Below are 6,688 nucleotides of genomic sequence, written 5' to 3' on the forward strand. Positions count from 1 at the left end.
AGAATCCACCACTTCCCTTGGTAGTTTGTTCCAGTGGGGAATCATCCTCACTGTTAAATATCCGTGCCTTATTTCTAATATGAATTGGTCTGTTTTCACTTTCCAGCCACTGGGTCTTGTTATGTCTTTCTCAACTAGATTAAAGAGCCCTTTAATACCAAATATTTTCTCTCTATGAAGGCACTTAAATACTGCAATCAACTCACCTTTCTCTCTCTCTTCTTTTCTGTAAGCTAAACAGATTGAACTCTTTCAATGTCCCACTATAAGGCATCTTCTCCATGCCTCAAATATGGCTCTTTTCTGCACCCTCTCCAGTTTTATAACATAATTCTGGAGATGTGGACCACAGAACTGGATGCAGTATTCCAGTATCGCTCTCACCAATGCTGTATCACCTCCCTTTACCTACTCTATACTCTATCTAGCCAAGGATAGCTTTAGTCCTGTTTACCACAGCTTGACACTGAGAGCTCATGTTGAGCAGCTTGTCCACTGTGGCCCCTAAATCCTTTTCGAGTCACTGCTTTCCAGGGAACAGTCCCCCATTCTGTAGATGCCATGTGCCTCCTTCATTCGTAGATGTATGAGTTTGCAAATGGCTTTATTAAAACCTAGTTATTCAGTAAGTATTTTAGAAATACTTTAGAGAGAGAGAACCATGAAGTGTTCAGAGACAATTATTGGGGAGAAGCAGCAAAATCAATCAAATACATGATTGGTTGTGACTTATTTGCTTGGTCTTAAAAGAGAACAAAAGGACTTGAGTCTCCTCCCTGTCGATAGCCCCATGCTTGGCCAATCAACGTTGAGACTGAGGGGAGGGAGGCTGAGGGATCTCACCAGATGCCCCCAAAGGATGGGCCAGATCACCACTGGAAGGGATCACTCTTAGAACACTTTTTCAGACCCATCTCTTTGTGAGGGCTTTCCACAATGAGAAATGAAAAGCACCCCCCCCCCACACACACACACAGCTCTTGGTGGTGGGAGAGGAGCAGGGGAAAAGGACAAAAGAAGCAAGAGAAGAAAAGAAAGGAGGGAGGGATGGAGGAAGGAAAATAAAAAAGAACAAACCCCAGTGTCTCCAGTGATTCTAAAGGACAAAGTCCTAGGTGGGAAATAAAATTCTGCCACCTTAACCTCATGTTTGCTGTGCCAAGAATTCAGCTGGTACCTGGCGGATCAGACTGAACAGGCTCCAAACCTCTCTGAGGCTCTTTCCTGCTAAACCAGGGATGTTTGTTTTCTAGCAAAATCAGTAGTAGGAAAGGAGCAAACTCTGAAGAGGTTCCTCCTCATGCTCACGTACATGAACCTGAACTCTCGCTCAGTCCTCAAGGAGAGACCTTGAGACAGAAACTTGCTGCAGCAAAGCCACAGGGGTCTCTGAGGTTGTCCCAGCTCTGCACCCCTTTCTTGCCTGGCTGTCAGGGGCTCTCTGTGAAGTCACCACCTTTCCACCACCTTTGGCTGAGGAGGTGAGGTTGAGGTCCTGAAAAAGGCTTTTGTGATGTCACTGTCACAACCACCCCTTCCATGCAAGGCTGATGCCCTGCCCCTGGCCAGCCTCTTTGGATATTTGAGCTGCTCCCTGTGGATCATGCTGCACACTCACTGTTGAGAGTGGGGAACAAGCCAGCTACTCAGGCTGCTCCCCCTGCCACACTGTTTTTCATAGATTTATAGACTTTAAGGCCAGAAGAGACCAATAGACTAGAGCATCTCATCTTTACCCTTTACATATCACAGACCTCCTGTATAGCACAATAACTGTTTTCCGACCAAAGCACCTCCCAGAAAGGCATCTAGTCTTCATTAGAAGACATCAAAAGATGGAGAATCCACTACTTCCTTTGGTAGTTTGTTCCGGTGGTGAATCATTCTCACTGTTAAATATCTGTGCCTTATTTCTAATGAATTGGTCTGTTTTCACCTTCCAGCCATTGGGTCTTTTTATGGTTTTCTCAACTAGATTAAAGAGCCCTTTAATACCTGGCATTTTCTGTCCATGAAGGCACTTAAACACTGCAATCAGTTCACCTCTCAATCTTTTCTACAAGCTAAACAGATTGAACTCTTTCAATAGCTCACTAGAAGACATTTTTCTCCAACCCTCAAAACATTTGATGACTCTTTGCTGCACCTTCTCCAATTTTGCAACATCTTTTTAAATACTTGGCCACCCAAACTGGCTGCAATATTCCAATAACAGTCTTACTAATGCTGTGTCACCTCCGTACCCAATCAATACTCTGTGCATACATCTAATGGTGGCTTTCACCTTGTTCTCCACAGCATCACACTGGGAGCTCATGTTGAGTGGCTTGCCCAGTATGACCCCTAAATCCTTTTCAAAGTCACTGCTTTCCTGGTGTGACAGGGTTGGGCCAGATGGCTATAGGAGAGTAATAGAAGGTAGATATATTAGCCCCAGGCTAAGTAGGTCCCTTTTCCCTGGGTAAGGTAACAGGGAAGGTTCCAGAACAATCAGGAACCTTCTGGAGACAATTAAGGCAGGCTAATCAGGGCACCTGGGCTTTAAAAAGGAGCTCACTTCAGTTTGTGGCGTGCGTGTGAGGAGCTGGGAGCAAGAGACACTAGGAGCTGAGAGTGAGAACACGGACTGTTGGAGGACTGAAGAGTACAAGCATTATCAGACACCAGGAGGAAGGTCCTATGGTGAGGATAAAGGTGTTGGGAGGAGGCCATGGGGAAGTAGCCCAGGGAGTTGTAGCTGTCGCACAGCTGTTACAGGAGGCCCTCTAGACAGCTGCATCCCACAGAGCCCTGGGCTGGAACCCGGAGCAGAGGCGGGCCTGGGTTCCCCCCAAACCTCCCAACTCCTGGTCAGACACAGGAGTCGTTGACCTGGACTGTGGGTTCAGAAAAATGACCAAACTGAGGGCTGCCGTGAAGCTCCAAGGTGAGCAAATCCCACATTTGGATGCTGAAATAGGTGCTAAGGTGCATAAAGTGAGCAGCATTATTGTCACTGGGACAGAAGTAAAGTTGCTGTGTAATTATTTATTAATACTTTATATTGACTGGGTTATCAGGATGGTCACTCTATGGATATGCTGGGTCAGTTTAATAGGGGGATGTGACGCTGTATGGAATATGTGGGACACTTTAGAATATTGTTGATACCAATATTATAAAATTGCAAGGAAACTGACTAGATATGCCATGTGTGGTATTTGTGAGATGTTATAATTTGCCAAATATGGTAATCTTGCATATATGTTTGTATCATCTTTGTATTATGAGTTAGACGAGTAGGATCATAGAATATCAGGGTTGGAAGGGACCTCAGGAGGTCATCTAGTCCCACCCCCTGCTCAAAGCAGGATCAATCCCAACTAAATCATCCCAGCCAGGGCTTTGTCAAGCCTGATATATCTGTATTTCCAAACTTGTGCTGTGTTTCTGGGTGTTGGCCCATTAAGGGTCATCAATTGTACAATGAACCCATTGAAAGGAACCAGGGAAAACACCTTATAAGTCAGCAAGGCATGTGGTATGCCTGTGGACAGAGAACTCTAAGGCTTTCATGCCATGTGCTGGGCAGCTTGTGTTTGGGACAAAGCTGCATGGCAAAAGACTATAAAAGGCAGCTGCATCATCTCCCTTTGTCTTCAATCCTGCTTCTTACCTCTGGAGTAACTTTTCTTCAAACCAAGCTCCGAACAAAGGACTGACTGACCCATCCAAGCTGTGGATGTGTTCCAGAGGGACTTTCAAGCCAGCAAACTCACCAATACTACTCAGAATCTGATATAAGGACATGTGTATATGTGAATGCTTTACCATTTAACAACCCTCTTCTTGTTCGTTTATTTTTTCTTTGTAATAAACCTTTCGTTTTAGACACTAAAGGATTAGCTCGCAGAGTGGTATTTAGGGTAAGAACCAAACTAACACTGACCTGGTAACATGGCTGATCCTTTGGAGACAGAAGAACATTTTGTATAGTGAGCAAACTTTTCAAATAACCTCTCACTGTACTGGACCTATGTGCTGAGTGGGGGCCAGAGACTGGAATGCAATGAAGGGGACTGTGTGATTTTTGGGGGGGGGGCATGGCTTCTCAGTAACCAGTGTGGGGAATCACAGTTTGTGACTGACTGGTTTGAAGAGTTTAACTTCAGTGTTAACCACCAGTTTTGGGAGTGTCTCCTCTCCCTTTTGCAGCCTTCCCTGACCATGACATTTCCAGTTTTATTTTGAAACTTTAATACCTTTAATGTACTTGTTGGTATGTGATATATTTCAGGAGAGAAGACTGGGCTTGTACCATTCTGACCCAGCCCAGGGAGATTACACCCTCCTTGGTTGGCCACGCTGCTTTTTGAGAGAACATTTTCTTCCCTCAAGGCTGGTTGGGAATGGAAACCCTCTTCTAGGGTAAAATCTCCAGGTAGATGCCCAGTTTGGATCTGGAAGCAGAGCTCAGAACCAGGGTTTTTGCACTCTCTACATAAGCTGAACCCACTACTAAATTTAGGGCTATCCAGGGCTGGAGCCCACCTTAGAAAACCAGATGTTCCATTGCCCCAAGGACGTCTTGCACTGGTGATTCCCAATCCTGTCCAAGGCGAAAGCAGAGATGGAGAAGGAGAGAGGCCAATCCCTATTTTATAGCCAGCCCATAGGTTGTAGTTCTGTGGCTCATGTGGCATATTCAGATTTTGCCAAAACTCATTTTCTTTCTACCTCTCATTTACAAAAAGTTTAACCAGATGGAGCAGTGTCTGCCTGGATTTGTGTGTTCCCCCATTAATCTCATTGCAGAGTTAGCATTAAGGCCTAATTATGGCCCGTTCCCTTGACTCTTTCACCACTAATCATTTTTGCGGGTGGGATGGGAGTAATGTACAGATGATAGGCACTGGGAGTTCCTGAAGTGAAGGAGGGAAGACAGACACAGGGAAGATGGAAAGAAACAGGTCGATGGTAATTAAGACCAACAAAGGGCAGAAATAGTGGGATCTCAGAGGGAGCATGTTTCCACACAATGACTGATGGGGCACACTCATCTCTCATGAGCAGCTCCAGTCAACTGGGTGTGATCCTGCACTTTCCCTTTCCTCCTCCCTCCCCCCAAAATCAGCTGTTGCCCTCATCAGGAGAGTCTTCAGTGCTTCAGCCCTCCAGCTAAGTCATACAAAGTCTAAAATGGATGGACCCCTTCCAGGGTACACAGTCCAACAAATGATTGGCCCTTTCTGGGGTTTTCAGCCCCATGGCTAGGCCTGTTTAAATTCTACCCCCTTTCTCAAGCTTTTGGTATCGAGTCTGATCCCCTTCTTGGGGCTTAGGCTCTTTCCCCAGTGGCAGGACCCAGGCCTGCCCACTACTCTGGATCCCAACCCAGGGATCCTACAAATAGCAACTACATATTATTTTAATAGCTGCTGCAGCATTCCCTGGTTGCTTCCATTCAGTCTCATCACCTTCTTGGATTCTCTGTTCCCTGTTTGAGCAGGGTCTCTCCCAGATGTCCTTGCCTGGAGAGTGTCTCTGTCTTTGCCCTGATGTCTCAAGGTCTTCTCTCAGGCATCTCTGCCCCCTTTTTAATCAGGGTTTGCTTTCCCAGGCCGCTGCATAGCTTCCCAGTCCTGTCCCTGTTTGATCAGGGTTTCTCCCCAGTCTTTTTACCTGGGAAGTTTCACAGCCTTTCAGTCCTCCTTCACCCTTCTGATCCTAGTAAGCAACTGACCAGCTCAGGCCCTTCAGCTCCTTTTAACTGAGTATGCTTGGCTCTGATTGGCTGCTTCCCTGCAACCTTTCTAGGCAGGCCTGTAGGACCTACCTTTACTGCTCTTCTTTTGGGCAGGGTGTAATAGGATTGCAAGCAGAGAGCCTCAAAGGGCCCAGTACACCCTGTCACAGCGAGATGGAACAACTAATAAAACAGTGATAACTGAAACGGCCAGGCAGAGCTCTGCTGTGAACTGAGGGGAATAGGGAGTTCTGCATTTATAACCTAGTCCAAAAGTCCCTTCTGCGAACAACTTCACAGACTACAGGCCAGACACACACTGGAAACAGCAGCATAATGGGGTCTTGTACCCTTGGGAGCTTCAGACCCAGAGGCCAGAGTATATGGGCCCCGAACCCACTCCTATCGTGATTCTGACTCCATGTCATATTTTTGGCTGGCTTGCATGTATAACTGGTAGGCAGCAGCACTGCACTTGAGAAATGATCCAGTCATAAGGCTCAGGTGGAGACAATCAATTTTAGTAGCAATAGACTTGGTTTCTACAAAGAACTGTATCACTGCCAACAACTAGCATTTCTCAAGGACCTACCTGCTTACTCATTCAGTTAAACAGACCTTCTGCAATGGCACCATCCCGTGATCTCCAACATCATCCCCCTTCACACAGTAGGAAAGAGAACTTATCAGGTCAGTTACTAATATAGCCCAGAGATTTGCTGCTTGCTCACTAATCACTATAGAAATAACAAGTGTTCCTATATCCAGTCTCTCAGATGGTTTCACAGCCTGCCCAGCAGGGATGATGGAATGATTGTCCATGGCTTTCAGGCTTCGGCAACAAATCTCTAGCTGTGGCCAGCAGTAAGTGCTGCTGGTAAAGAGAACTGCCATGTGGTCAGGAAAAAGGATTCCTGAAATGTCGTCAGAACCATTCGGGCTAGAATTAACTCTTGGCAATAT

Source organism: Dermochelys coriacea, chromosome 17 (genome assembly GCF_009764565.3).
Source record: "Dermochelys coriacea isolate rDerCor1 chromosome 17, rDerCor1.pri.v4, whole genome shotgun sequence".
Taxonomy (NCBI): Eukaryota; Metazoa; Chordata; order Testudines; family Dermochelyidae; genus Dermochelys; species Dermochelys coriacea.